The 15,504-nt window shown below is 29.4% G+C and overlaps 1 protein-coding gene and 1 long non-coding RNA gene across 2 annotated transcripts in view; one reads left to right on the top strand and one right to left on the bottom strand.

Annotated features, from left to right (window-relative positions):
• LOC148226633 (uncharacterized) overlaps nt 1-15,504 on the bottom strand; it is a 618,271-nt gene that overhangs the window by 41,854 nt on the left and 560,913 nt on the right. The gene's annotated exons all lie outside the window — the stretch shown is intronic.
• LOC148226636 (uncharacterized) lies at nt 6,704-7,346 on the top strand. The gene is made up of 2 exons (XR_015812242.1): nt 6,704-6,806; nt 7,109-7,346. It is a non-coding gene; the product is annotated as an uncharacterized LOC148226636 (long non-coding RNA).

Below are 15,504 nucleotides of genomic sequence, written 5' to 3'. Positions count from 1 at the left end.
TTATTATAAAATAAATTAATAATTAAAATCCCTTTAAATATATAAATATAATTAACTATGTCCTAAGATATATTAACAAAATATTTTAAATTAGTACCAAATATTACTCAGATCATTAGAAAATGTTCTGAGTAATAATTGCCCTAGAAAGCTTGAGCACATTGTGAGTGACATCAATAGACAACTAAATATCAAAGCAGATTATTTTAAGTGGGTTTTTTTCAGCCTTATTGCGAACTTGCTTAAACCAGGTTTTCCCATGGCTATATTAAATTATAACAAATAGCGAATATTTTATATCATTAAAGAGCTAGGTAAAAATAGTAACAGTAAGTTTACATTTGTAGAAGCTTCTGCAAAAAGTTATTTACTAATTAAATTCCTGGTTTAAACTTACTTATATATTCTAGAAGAAAATGATATGTTCGAAGTGGCTGAAGAACGTTAAAAAAAATCGTGTGATAAGTAAAGTTAATGCAATAAAATACTATTATAAATAGTATGTTTTTTTATTCTTAATTGATTTTTTATTTAAGTTAAATTAAAATAAAATGCGACAACCCCTTCGGGCGAACGCGGCTCTGCTTTTTAAAACGGTCGTTAACGTGCAATAATGTTCTGGCGGCGATGCTAACGGCCCCCGGGGGCCCCCCAGATTGATAGGGGCGCCCAAATTGTACGGCAAATCTGCGTTTTATGCGTAAGAATTGCCCCCAGCTCCGTCCAGGTTCTTTACCGGGAATGAATGTGGGTTAAATGCGAAGCGACTTCTTACTGCGCTACGTCTGGGGAGAATAATAATTCTTTGACGAGACATTCCTGCGGGGATAAAAACAATTTATTCGGGACGAAAGGTTGTCGAAGCGAGTTTAGGTTTTAATTTAATCGAGTTTTGTGGGTAATTATTTTCGGTGTGAAAAAAAATGTATGTAGACGTTCATTGTAAACAGTGGCTTTGTTAGCGAAGAGAAGCGTTATTTTTTACACCTTCTAGCTGAATGAAATTATCATACAAATGTTAAATTTAATCAATTAAAAGCTTCATTTTTCCCAAGAGTGTTTTTATAATGATGTCGTTTTGGAGTGACTAGTGTATAAAATAAATATGATGTATTGCATCGTTAAAAATAATACCGTAAATTGTATCACATCATATTACAAATATCGTTGTAATTATTTGAGTGATCTAGGAAAGATAGTGTAATCTAAAATAAATTAAAAATAAACAGGTAATACATATTGTATATTTAAAGAAGAAAATAAAAATATATTTGTATACCTTATAAAGTTAGTCGCTAGTGAAATATTATAATTTTAAGCTTTACTAATTTTATTTAGCAAAAATTAAAATATCTTCATATGTATTTATATTATAATCTGATTTTATATATATAAAAAAATAGCTCATACATATTTAAGATTAAAATAAAATTGTTTTTAATATAGAAAAGTTTCGCTTATTTTTAACTACTGGTATGTATTATAGATACATTAAGAAATTATTTAAATCTATAATTAAATACTACACACGGTTTTTAAATGTTAAATTTTAGGATATTTCTCTATGTTGCATAATTATTCACCATTATCAGTAAACAATAAATGTACGATGTTTATATTTATATCGGAAAGTCACAGTCACGTGTATTCATACTAAGAACTATCTGCGGTTTTTCCTTGACCAGTTCTGGTCTAAAGTCAAATGAATTGCACATTTTCTGAGATAACTTTATAAGACCCCGCCACCTTAGGGAACTGATAAGAGTAAACGACTAAGTGAATATTTTTAAAAATATGAATTGAATAATTTAAGGACAATGTTTTTTAATGATTTTATTTTCTTTCCCTAATTTTCATATTGAATCATATTGTAAGAAAGCTTAGTCAGATTAATATTGCATTATTGCACTGTAATGGTTTCATTGTATATTTATTTACCCTTTCAGACATAAGGTGAATAATCATACATACAAACTTTAGAATTTTTAGTAATAATGAATTAAGATATGAATATTTACTGCTTATCAGTGGCGTAGCTATTAGGGGGCGAAGGGGGCGGGCCGCCCCGGGCGGCATTTGCTTGGGAGCGGCATATTCGCGATGGTTCTTAACCCTGAATGCACTAAAACATATATAAATCTAAGAATAACAGGAGCTTAATAATAACCGCTTTAATATTTTAAGAAATGCTGATTTTATGATCCTGAAAAAATGTATGGGGGGGGGGGCGGCAATTTAAGGATCGCCCTGGGTGGCACATACCCTAGCTACGCTACTGCTTACAATGTTTGTAAAATAACATGAAATTTATGTTGAAATGTATCAGGCTGAAACGTCATGGCAAAGATATTTAAAAATTAAATCTGATTTTTTCACAGAAAATATAATCAAAATTGTAATAAGTAAATCAAATAATGTTAATATAGAATTTAATTGATCAGCTATGTAATTACTTATCTACATTTAAAAATCACGAAAAATGTACAATACATGAAAAACTAAAATACCAGCTTTTTATTTGATATTTAACAGATGTACATTAGTCGTGAAAATGATAAAATATATATATATATATATATATATATATATATATATATATATATATATATAAGTTTAACATATCATAAAACAGGCACATTGAAAAATTTTTAAAGATGAACCCAGTTTTATAAGAATAACGTCTTCAACAAAATTTGAACGTTGTTTGAGCTGTGTTAGAGGAAAACCATGAATGTCAGGAAGATTCAGAACAAATATTTTTTGATAAAACAACCGGTTAAAAATTTGCTTGGACACGATTGAGTCAATTTTTTAGAATAATATAATAACAAGGAAAGTAAAGTTTACTTTAAACAGCAAAGAAAAAAAAACATATAAAAAAATCTCCCATTACAAATAAAGTACTGCGCATTTTTTTACTTGCAAGAGAGATAGAAAATCTGGACTTTTAAACAGACATGTATTTGAAATGAAGCCCGTTTTAGCAAGATAAAAAAAATACTACGATTCAACACAGTTTTTAGTGAGAAAAAGCATCTATATTTCAACCTTATTACAAACTAAGTTTAAGCACTATGAGATCTACTTCTTTCCGTTATTAAATACTTAATTGCAGAGTCTTTGTTGTATAAGCAAGAAGCTAAATATAAATGTGAATACTAGATATTTAAATAAAAGTTGCATAAAAAAGTATTTTTTTTATTTCCACCGTGTATCAATTCTTAACTAAAAATCCTAAGTATTTAAAATATTTTTTGTTGGTGATATATGACGTTTACTATATTATCTGGTATTTAAATAATGCGTCACCTTGTCCTATCTTTTGAATAACGTCCATTGGAACTTTTCATTACACTTGAATGCTTACGGAAATAATAACAGAACACAAAAAGACTTACTATTATTGAAATAAATGTTCAGTGTATTGTCCTTAAAAATGTAATCATTACGCATTTAATGTAAAAACCTGTTCTTGTGAATGATGGATGTAAACTATTATACATTTTTTATGATTCCTTTCATCTTGCAAGAAAAATAGGGTGAGGTGGTCGAGATTGAACCGACGACGCAGAAATGACTTTACCAATAAGGCGCGAATATTATGTAAAGTGCAGCAATTACTCGCGAGAACTCGCTAACAGTTCCACCACGGCATGGCGGGCAAAAGTAATGGCATCTTCCCGGGTGGCGAGAAAAAAGTGAGAGAGGAGGGAAAAAAGTGAGGAAAAAGGTATGGCGCACACCAAAACGTTATTTAATGTCATGACGTTAAAATTAACATAAATAATAACGTCATTTATATATGTACGTATACATATATTTTTTTCTGGTTCCCTTTTTCTTGGCTTTCCCTTCTCCTTCGTTTTTCTTTCCCTTTGGCCCAGTCAGAGGAGGCGAGCGCACTTAGCGAAAATTGCGTGCACTTAAATTCAGCTTTCGTGTTTTTTATGAATCGTTTCGCGGGGATCCCGTGTACTCTTTTATCAATTACGGTAGCGCATATGTACGTCGAATTTGCATTAGAAGAATATTAGTCAAAGAAGGGGAAAATATAAAATATAGATTGTGGGAGTTAATGTGTTAATTGATTTAAACCCCATTATTGTTATTAAAATGAATGAATAATTCTTCAAGGATACTTGAAATATATCAAATTATAGACGAAAGACTTTTAATCTGTATAGTTCAGTGCTACATAAACATTTAACCAACTCAATACAAGCATTTTAAAAAAAAAATTTCCTCTCGATAAACGAGTGATGTCTTGCAATACGAGCAGTACTCTGACAATACAAAAGTATAAATATTTCTTAGGCTCTTTATTTTGAAATTGATTTATATTAATATTTAAAATAATTTTGTGAGACTTGAATCAGTTTTTTATATATTTTTTTCACTCATCTTAAACTTATTTATAGTGCGTCGACAGTTGTACTACAGTCCCATAAATCGTGCGTTTGTTCTAAGGAGTTACTCTGGCGCATACGTAAACGAGGGATGATTAGGCGAGCTCTGCGGATTGTCCGACCATCACAATAAATATGATAAGGTGGATGAACTCCTTGGCTTTCGCGATTTAGGGTCGGGACATGCAAATCATAAATTATTGCCGTTTTTAAAAAGCGGGGCGCCCACCGACCAAACTTGAAACACTGCGCCGAGAATATAAAACGCGCCCAGATTTGAACGGATTTAATATACCGTTGTAATTTATGCGACTTGAGGGTGTTGTGATTTACAATCCTTTGAGGTGGCCGCGGTTTAACGCTTTTTTGGCTTATCTAAAATTATACAAAATTATAAAAATACACGAACGCCAAAGGAGATCAAGTAATTTTGCATTAAAGTAAATTTGATATAAGTAATCACACCACAGATTAGTATTTGTATTTAAAAATATGGCGAATAATAAGCTTAGAGCAAATTTGAATTAATATCCTTCAAAGTACTCTCTTTGACTAGCGATGCAATAATCCTAAGGTTGATTTCATGATTGGAAGCATTTCTGGAAGGCTTCTTTTGGAAGGGCCTTTAGTTGCTTCGTTGTGGTCCTCTCAATGTCGAAAATGGTGGCAAAACGTTTTCTTTTTAGCATGTTTTTTATTTTTGGAAAGAGCCAGAAGTCGCATGGGGCTAAATCTCGAGAGTAAGGTAGATGTGACAAACAGGAACCTTTTTTTCAGCCAAAAATTTACGGATCAGAAGCGCGACACACGACGTGTTGTCGTGATGAAGGAGAAAGTTTCATCGTATTTTTTATCACACCTTGTATACCATAATATTAAATCAGGTGAGGTACGCATAAGTTTGATTATTTATAAATATGAAAAATATATAAATAAAATGCACAATCAAAAAAAAAATGTAAATAATAAAAATATAACTCTACTTATAAGTGATATAGTTTTATAGGTATAGGTGATATAGTTTTAAGATGGTTTAATAATTACTTACATAAAAGAAAACAAAAAGTTAAAATAAATTGTGTATAATATATTCTGAAGAGAAATTAGTGTCATATGGAGTACCACAAGGTCTAAATTGGGACCATTGTTATTTGTATTGTATATTAATGATATAGTTAATAACGTGAAAAAGAGTAAAATTCATCTATTTGCGGATGACACATTAATGTATTGCATAAGTGATAATATTAAAGAAATTGTAAATAATTTAAATAATGAATTAGGTATATTAGAAATATGGTTAAAGAATAATGTACTTAAATTAAATTAGAATAAAACTAAATGTATGTTTATTAATTATAAAAATGTGTTAGATAATAATATCAAAATAGTAATAAATAACTTTAGTATAGAAATAGTGGATAGTATAAAATATTTAGGAGTAATTGTTGATACAAAATTAAATTTTAAAGAACATTGTAATTACATATTAAAAAAAAATAGTAGAAAAATTGGTTTATTATCTAGAATAAAAAATATATTAGGTATAAATAAAAAAAAAAATTTACAATAGTATAATATTGCCCCATTTTAATTATTGTGCAACAATATTAAATATGTTTAATAAATTAGACAAACAAATGTTGCAAAAATTACAAAATAGGGCAATGAGAGTAATCTTAAATAAAAATAGATTAACTAGTTGTAAAAGTATGATTGATAGATTAGAATGGTTGAATGTTCAAGAAATATTGAGTATGAATGTTTTAGTATTTATATATAAGTTAGAAAATAATATGTTACCAGAATATTTTAATAAGTATTTAATAAGAAATAGAGATGTACATAAATATAATACTAGAAATAGAGAAAATTTAAAGATAGATAAGTATAAGAAAACGAGTACGGCTAGGGGAGTTATGTACGGAGGTTTTGATTTGTATAATAGTGTTCCAAGAATAATCCGAAAAAGCAAAAATGTAACGGGTTTCCTAAATGGAATTAAAAAACACCTTCGTACATATAGAAATAAATTATAATATTAAGTCATATTAGTGTATATTTTTATTTTCTGTTGTGTATTTTTTATATATTTTTTATATATGTTTATATACTTAAAGTTGTTTGATGTAAAGATTAGCTAGTAAGCTAAATAAATTAATAAATAATAATAATGAAGATTTCTTTAACCCTTTCAGACCTGGTGTTCATAATTATGTACATCAAGTTCATTATTTTTTTTTATGAACTTGGATCGATATTTTTTATTCACACCTAATTTTTTTAAGTCTGGCAACATTCATTAACCTTACTTAAAATTTACGTCAGCGTGTGTCGAGTTGTTCCTGAGATATTCGGTAAATTAAGACATCATGGCCGAGAAATTTTCAAAAGTACAAGGTAAGTGTATTTAAATTGATTTTTTTCACAGAACTTATAATCAAAGTTTTAAAATATTTACATATAATAATGTAGAAAGATTACAGTTGATTTATTATTATTATTTTTTGTTTCCTAAAAACATTTTTTTTAATTTACGATCAATTAAAAATGATGTACATAATTATGTACAAATAGTCCCCATGGTTGCAATATAAGAATTAATATATTTTCGATAATGTTTTTTTTTGTACTACTCAATCGTAAATTATGCACTATAAATAATCAATTACTTATAAAAATAGCTATTTAAATATTTTTAGAAAGAATCTACGACCCTACAAACGAAAAGGATATGGAGGAAGTTTACGAATTACTTGAAGATTCTGATTTTGGACTAGATGATGACGAATTCGAAGACATGGACACTGAATATGAGGCTACATCAAATATAATAAGAGTAGGTGCTGATCGCATGGATGCAAATAATATTCCAGCAGATAGACACGACATTGAAATTAGTAACACTGAAGATAACGAGTTGATAACTAACAAACAAAATATTAAATGGCGGCGTAGAAATTTTGAAAATCCAAACATAACTTGGACTGATAAAACGAACTTGAATTATACTGATATATTGGATCCGATAAATTATTTCAATAAATATATAAATGAAGAGGATTTTGAAAAAATGGCCGAATTTACAAATTTATTTGCAATTCAAAAAAATTGTAATAATTATAAAATGTCAGATAAAAATGAAATGAAAACACTTTTTGGACTACATATAGCAATTGGAACTTTAAAGTTGCCTCGAGTACGTCTGTTTTGGGATAGATCTCTTGGTATTAATTTATTTATTGATTCAATGTCAAGGGATAGATTTTTCCAATTGAGGAGTAATTTACATCTTGTAAATAATTTAGAAATACCTGCAAATAATATTGATAAACTTTATAAAGTACGTCCAATATATAATTCAATTAGAAAACGTTGTCTTGATTTACAAAAGGAAGAAAACTTATGCGTTGATGAGCAGATCGTGCCTTTTAGAGGGCAACTCTCAATAAAGCAGTATATAAAAGGAAAACCGTCACCATGGGGAATAAAAATTTTTGTTCTTTGTGGAAAATCAGGACAGATGTACGATTTTATTATTTACCAAGGTAATACGACGGAGTTAGACTGCAACAAAAAAAAACTCTATGGTTTAGGAGCATCGGTCGTGCTTCATCTAACAGAGAGTATTCAACAGGAAGGGCATAAATTATATTATGATAATTATTTCTCTTCATTCGATTTATTAAAAACATTATACTGCCGTAAAATATACGCTGCAGGAACAATACGAGTTAACAGGTTTGCTAATCCTCCATTACGATCCGACAAAGATATGAAAAAAGAAACGAGAGGATGTAGCGATGAAGTTACAAGCATAGATGGTGAAGTAGTTTTAGTCAAATGGCTGGATAGCCGTGCAGTTACACTCGCATCAAATTTCGTTGGAACTGGTGCAATTGATGAAGTTGAACGTTGGGAGAAAAAAGAAAAAAAATACATCAAAGTAAAACGTCCTGAAATTGTAAAGCTATACAATCAATCGATGGGAGGCGTCGATCTTTTAGATCAATTGATAGGGCTTTACCGAATATCTATTAGATCGAGGAAGTGGACCCTTCGATTAATTTTTCATGCGGTGGACTTGGCAATTGTAAATAGTTGGTTAGAATATAGATGTGCAATGAGAAAATTAGATATACCACATAAAAAACAATTAGATTTATTACATTTTCGGATGCGTCTTTCTGAAAGTCTTGTAAAGATGGGCAAATCTAATATTTTATCTAATAGAGGGAGACCAAGCAAAAGTTCGCCATCACCATTAGCAAAGCGATTAAAATTTGGTCAGGAAGTACGTCCTATATCGGAAATACGATATGACATGACAGACCACATGCCATTTCTCGATAATAACAAAGAGGGAAAAAGATGCAAAAATAACTGCAATAAGAGGACACATTTTTATTGTGATAAATGTAAAGTACATTTATGTCTCACAAAAAAACAAAATTGTTTCGCCTCGTACCACCGCAAGTAAAAAGTTTTATTTTATTATCAATATGTTTTAAAAATAAGTTTTTAATTGTATTATAGTATAAGCTATACAAATTATGTCTGTGTGGAATTTATTTCATTTAATTATTAAAAAAAAACTGCATCGATTTCATTACATTGTGACGCTTGAGACGGTTTGTACATAATTATGTACATATTTTTTTTTATAGTAAATATGAGAATAGAAAATTTATTTTAATGTTTTTATTTTCCTTAAACCTAAATGAACCCAAATATATCAAAAAATATTTTTTATCGCACTTAACAATAAATCAGGTCTGAAGGGGTTAAAGACGGTTAAAAACTTTTGCTTTTTTACCATTGTGCTATAGTACTAATAATACGCACAGAGTGTAAATAAAAATCTTTATCAATTCGCGTTTTTAAAAAGAAAAATAATTTTTACGAATAATATCTTTTGGAAAACAGTTGTAATCTGGTTCTCAGAAACGGATTTATCTCATGTGGTGAAACATGTGTAGATGTGTTTCTCGGCTTTTATAAATTATGGCTGTTTTTCCGATACATAATATGACTATATGAGAACATTCGTGTTCGTTGATAAGATGTGTATTTGAAAACGTTAAAAATTTTCTTAAAAAGCAAGCTTAATCTGGGTTCAAACAACGGTGCTATCTCATTTGTTGTAGTAACGGTTGCTACAGAAATTTATTTTAACCAAAAAAGCGTGATTTTATTAATTAAAGCTATACGGCTTTTTAATATATGTGCAATTTATATGATAATTGAGGCAATACAGCATCAGAGTGTCGCCAAAAATCTAAAAAAAATTTTAGTTGCCCTCTGGTGCTGCTTGCCTGAAGAGGTATTTCTGAAGATATTACTTGATAATGCTTAAAACGCAATTCATACTGTTTGAGTTCTAGTTTGTCAGAAGAAGAAAACATACTCTTTTTCATATTGGTGCTTCGTAAATTAATATTTAAAACAATTTTTTTTATAATCTCACGGATGAATATCCTGATGATTAATTAAAAATATTTTATATGTTATAAAAAAAATATAAATGATAATCTCTATTAAATTATAATTTCATAGAAGTCATATCACTGCGGTTGGAACAGTGACTCTTACCTTCACTAGTGTTACAAAATGCCGTGGAAATCCGCGACAAATAAATTACGTAATAAAACTGAGTTGGGTAGATGGGCAAGGAGTATATTTGAGCCAAGTCTTATGGCCATTGAAGCATTGCTTTTAATTCTTGATGGAGAAAAGTAAGATATAAGTTATAACGATGAATATTATAATTATTTCATTTGATACGAATTCCTTGAATTTGCTATTTAAAAAAATATACTTTTACCCCACCGTGTACACCGGTGTCTCAACTGTGAAAAATCTCGAAGCGAGATGAAATCCACTTTCCCAAAGCGAGATGTCCGCCATGCATACAATGCGTGGATCACACCCACAAACCCACTCCTCGCAACACCCAAGACCGCCCCCAGGTCTCGGTCTTTATACCACCCCCACATCTCGCGCCACACTTTGCACGTTTCATCACGAGTCCGCGAAAGCTCGTTCGAATTTATGACCGCACTAATGAAATATTCTCGATGTAGACAGACAGGTGCCGTTTGCTATGCTATATATTATTCATCGGGCAACAATGAGCAAGTGACGATAGTGCAAACTCGTGATCCAGAAAATGCCCATTAGCATTATGATTATTATTTGTCACCGTCGTTTGCGTCATTTCGACGACCGCAGAGATAAAAGTCGGTATGTTGCTAATAAAGTACGCGTGTAAAATATACGAGAGTGTGTAAGCTTATCAGGATGAGAGATTAAGGCAATTCAAACTCTGAGAAAGTTGAACGATGTATAGAATGATCAATATAGCAAGACATATTAGCGATTTTTTTATAACAAAAAAAAAAAAATTCTTGTACCTAAATATTTCGGAAAAATCCCCCAGCGACGCCAGCCACTACATCATTTGCAAATCCGCCAGGATTCCACAAGTGCTCCGCGTTTTGTTATCGCGTAAAGGTCATAAATATTATTTTATATACACAAGGAGGAGGGTTAGGCCAAGAGTCCGCGAAACTTGTTACCAAGTCTCGTACACACCTAGCTTTGGGGCTCGGCCCCCCGTGGGCCCCCATATATACTATATTGTATTTATGTGCGTCGGTCCCATGGCAATTTGGCAACTTTTAACAGTGCAACTTGGACTCATTAAAGGTACATTATTACCGCGCTGGCGGCGGTCATAAACACGCAGATTTGTCATGGAGATATTTATCAGGGTTTGACTTATCTTGAAGCATCAAAATGCCTAAGATGCTCTTCTTAAACTTTATTATTATATGTTTACATTACTAATTACTCTAATATTATAATCTCTCAGCTTTTTTGCCACAAAATTTGAATAAATATTTTATTAAATAATATGAATTATTAAAATCATCTATACAACAAAAAGAGAACTCGATTTATAGCCAGAAATATATGATACAATAAATCGCCATATATTTTTATTTAAAATATGAGATCTTAAGATATTTATTTAAATACACACAAAGTGGAAAATTTAAGCAAATTACATAAAAAAACACTTGTGATTGGTTATGGTAGTTAATGATATACAATAAATATTATATTCCATTAAAATTGATTACTAAGAAGTATCAAAAGGCGCATATAAACAGAGTATCCAGAAAGTTCACTGACTGCTATTCACTTACGGAAAGTTTACCGACAGTAAATTTGGCAAATGGATTCATAGAAAATAATCATCGACCCGCAATTTGTCAAACGGAAAATTTGCGTATTCAATTGATAGCTAATGATTTATTTATTTAAAACTATAAAAAGACAGTTACCATATTAAATATTTAGTTTGTCATTTTATCTGTCTATAAATAAACGACAGAGCAAATGTTTCTAAATATCGTAAAGAAAAATAATTTATTGATATATGATAATAAATAAAAATCAAAGTACAATTGAATTAACAACTAAATATATGTAAATATAATAATAATTTTAAGCAAATAAATTTAAAATAAAATACATTTCAATAGGCATATAAAATCTAAAATAGCTGATATTAAGATATTACTATATAACCATTTTATTTATCGTTATTATAATTATGAATTAATCCTACATATTGAGATTAAGGAAAATATTCAATATGAATAAATAAATTAATATTCAGGTAAAAAAACATGTTTTCCTGAAATATATGGCAAAATAACATTATTTAAAAAAGTGTAAGTCCTCTTTAAAACTTTTAAGTAAAATAAACGATTTTAACTATAGTATAAATTTTATATATAAAGTTTTTGCTTATTATGTAGTTTTTCGTATACTAATTATTCATACATGTATTGCTTTGTATTATTATTTTTTTACATTAATTTACAAAATACGTTTATTTTATTCAAATATCTATATATATACAAATGACTGTTCTATTATCAGGAAGAAAGAATTACAACATGGTTCCACATTATTGCTTATTGAAATATTGTGTATAATTATTTAACATTTAATTTTCACGAGAACAACTTTAAGGTTACATTTTTCCAAAGCATTTCAACAAATAAAATTTGCTCAAACAATAAAAAGATAACAGAATTATGAATCTAAAAAAACGATATCAAATTAAGGCAATGATAAAAATAATTAATCGGTTAGAGCAGAAACGGTGACAATGAAACGTCCTACCCCTTTATTTTATCGCTCCATTTTAAATTTCATTGAAATTGGATCAATAGTTAATAAAATTAATTTAATTGGTATTTTCCTGAAACGACCAACTAAAAAAATAAATACGTCTACTGACGTTTCACAGTTTTTAATAAATTAATCATCGGCGGTAAATTATACAATAGAATCGGTGAACTTTTGCGGATCGGTAAATTTTCCATTCGATAAATTTATTGATCGTGAACTTTTCTGGTACCTCAAATAGAAAAGTAATGGTTAGAGTAGTATTTGATTATCTACATAACATACTTTAAGTTCAATTTTATGCAACAATGCTAGAGTATTTTCATCTCAGAAGAAAATTATAGTTTGTTAATCTCATAAAATTATATTTGTGCTCCGGCTATTTATTTATCTTTCCAATAGGATAAATTTAAGTTGTATGTAAGTTTGTTGAATATGGGGCGTGAGTAACGTTTTTCTCGAGAATTTCTCGAGAAAAATGCCAAATCGAAACATTTTATTTCTACAAAAATTTTCATAGCGCCTTTTTGTAGTAAAAATTTAAACTGTAGAGTACGCTCGGGATAAGGATTCCGGGTTGTTATTGTGTGCGTGAACTGTGTGGCTCAAAATAATTTCGCTCAGACTATTTATCTTTTTTATTTTAAAAGAAAATATATGTTTATTTAACATACATACATTTGAGCTAAGTTGGAAATTACAACGGACAATTAAAAATATAATATATAATCGAAGAAACTAGATATTGATGTCATTAATTTAATATTTGTAAAATTCAAAGTCTTTCACTAGTCAAAAAAATAATGAAGTCTTTAGCTATTCTTCAAAAGCAAAAAGATATAAAATGGGGAAAGAAATTATTCGCAGATTGTTTAATGGCTCGACGACTCTATTAAATCATTATAGTCCATTGAATAAATTAAAAAATTATATTGATAAGAATAATAACTTTTTTAAGCCTTACAGAGGATAGTGTAAAAAAACCAACAACGAACTGATTAATAGAAAAATAATTAAAATATTTTAATCCACGGGTAAGAGAACGAATAACTTACAGTGTATATTTGAAGCCTTGATATCAATTAACCCAGATATGCCCAAGAAATTTTGTTCTCTTAAAATTTCATTTATAAATAAAAAACAGTGGCACGAGCTTAGTGACCTACCCATGGGACAGTGGGCATATCTGGGTTAAACAAATATCAACACAAAATTATTTAAAATAAATCACTAGAGAAGATGGAAATTCTGTGCCACACTGCACTTTAATGACGAATACCAGCGTTGACAAATCAGCGACTGTCCTTAAAAGAGAAAGCGAGACAATGAAGTACACGCTACATCGCTTCTCCCTCTCATATACATGTGCACGCACACAATGACAAACCAGCATCCTTATCCCGAGCGTACTCTACGAATATATTTTAATGTTTTACAACCGCCGATTTTTTTTATACTACTGCATAAGAAAAGGTGGGTGCTATGCCAGATGTTTGAAAATATGCATACTTCCCTGGAAATTTTTAATAGAGGTCAAAAATGTTTTAATAGCAAAAAAAATGTTTACGATTTTCTCTACCACTCTAATCGGCCTTATCTTTGCTTTGGTAATTTAAGAAATACATTTTTAATCAGATTAGAAGAAATCTGCAAATTGAAAAATGTATGGGGCTTTTCACAGAGTTACGCCATAAAATGTAATAATAAATAAGTTCTTAATAACAATTGTCTATGATTCAGGTATAAATAAGGGAGCCCGAAATTCCTTCATAACTTGACATGCTGTAGTCAATCGAAGGGTTCTGGTCCTTTGATTTTTCGTGTTTATTGTAAAAAATCATTATCCTTTTAAATTTTGTTTTCTTTAACTATTATCTGATTCTCTGTTAATTATTTATATTAAGATATATTAAACAAAAACTTCACTCATTATATAAAATTTCACTCACGAGTTACTCAACACCACATTATGCAAATTAACTGATCCTAAAGGAGTCATCTTGCGGCAAATCAGGAAAAAAGTCGCCATATACAATATGCATCATTGCAAACATATAAATATCATTCATTCCATCGAAAACAAAAAAAAGCTATAACTCCATAGTACCTCAATTTATTTATTTATAAAATATAATTAAATGCGACATTTATTTACGTTTCCCAGAAAAAAATATTTCTTAACAGTTTGTTGAATGAAACAAAGTTTACAAATTATTTAAATATAAAAAATTAGGATTACACATAAGTATATATGTATATTGAATGAAGCTTTGAAAATCTTTAAATAAATATTTTATTATTATTAATTAATATAAGCAGTTATTACAGAATGTATTTTAAAAAAATAAATGCAATAAAAGTTTTGGATAATATTTGTTACGATATTTATGTGAAATTAAATTAAATTTTAGATATCGTTTTCCGCAGATATTTATGAGATTAAAAATACGCTTTTCCTTTTATATATTATCTGTATTATGATTTCACAAAGTACGTATAGTAAAGAATCCTCTTGAAAAATATAGAGGCTAATAATACTTAAGAATATTCTTTCCGCCATAATATAGACGTTCAACATGTTAGCGTCGTATACAAATTGTTGTTAAATAAATACTTTGAATTATGCTTATGTATGCCGGGAATCTAACAGGCTTGGCTACTTTATGTTTTCTTGCTGATTAAGTAATCCAAAAGGCAAACAGCCTTGTTATTATTCATTGGATTTGGTGAAGTGTTTTCGCCGAAAGGAAGGCGGCAAGAAAAAAAGACTAAAGAGAAAAACCGGCCTTCAAACGGGGTTTATAACACTTAGTAATCTGCATGAGGCCGAAAGCCTATAAATCGTTGGCTAAAGAAGACAAAATTTTCGGTGATTTATCTCTCCCGATCAAAC

The sequence above is a fragment of the Plectrocnemia conspersa genome, unplaced genomic scaffold (assembly GCF_051122295.1).
Source record: "Plectrocnemia conspersa isolate PC_06_02 unplaced genomic scaffold, ASM5112229v1 ptg000014l, whole genome shotgun sequence".
Lineage (NCBI taxonomy): Eukaryota > Metazoa > Arthropoda > Insecta > Trichoptera > Polycentropodidae > Plectrocnemia > Plectrocnemia conspersa.
This window is presented reverse-complemented; position numbering and strand designations above follow the sequence as displayed.